This window comes from Bombus affinis, chromosome 6 (genome assembly GCF_024516045.1).
Source record: "Bombus affinis isolate iyBomAffi1 chromosome 6, iyBomAffi1.2, whole genome shotgun sequence".
NCBI lineage: Eukaryota > Metazoa > Arthropoda > Insecta > Hymenoptera > Apidae > Bombus > Bombus affinis.
In genome coordinates, this window is record NC_066349.1 from 2,681,470 (window position 1) to 2,682,566 (window position 1,097).

Consider the following 1,097-nt stretch of genomic DNA (forward strand, 5'->3'; position numbering starts at 1 on the left):
TCTTCTTAATGATTGCGTACTCGACTCACGCTGAACCGAGTAGCAGGAAAGATGAAAGGAAAATAATTTTGTCTTAGATATATAATTATTATGGTTATATTATTATTTTGTATGTAACTAATGTGACATAAATGTTATGTAACATAAATTTTTTGTATTATTAAGCACTTCTGCAAACTCTAAAATTATACTATAACTTTGCATTTTCAATAAAAAATTTAATAACATTGAAATGTTTCAATCATGAATAATATTTTGGATATGATATTATTTATATATATTATAGATAATATTAGTAGTTACATAATTTTGTAATGAATTAAAAACAGCCAAAAACAGATTTACTTTCCAATAAATGCATCAAATGTAAAAGTATTAAGTGTATGTGTACATATTTGATTTGAAAGTTGTAATTCTGTTATATTTTCATTCAAACAACATTTTTTTGTACCAAATGAAATACTATATATGTATTTATATTGAGTAAATGATGAAAAATTATGAAAAGCAGTTTAGTTATTGAATAAGCTTAATGGTTTGGTTTAGATTCGTTATTTTCAATGCTTTCACTGGACGATGGCGTTAAATACAAAATCCTAACTTCTCGATCGCAGCGTTCTATGGTGGCTGATTTGTAAAACAACTCTCGACTACACGATAACTCTTTACATTAAGAACCCTACTGTCTCCACAGGAACTTCCAGACCTGTGTTTACGACTGTGTTCTATGCTCTATCTTTATGTGCCTATGGATAGGATAGACCTGATATTATATATATCAGGAAGGAAATTTCTGTATGCGTATGCATACACCGATGAGATACATATATATGTACATATATGGGTACATTAATGCAGTACAGGTTTTGATCTATTTCTGGCTTAATATGTCTATTTATATCACCCAAAGTTTAATAAGCCGCTAGATCTATTTTCTATCCCAGAAAGCTAGGCTTCAGCCCACATAAGAAAACATGGTTGAAGAGAAGTCGATAACCGAGTGAGAGTGAGTTTTGTTTCCATAATTACGGCAACTGTTGGTTGGAGGCGCTAGTGGTTATGAAAGTCGAACGCGTACGATTTGACACGAATCTCAT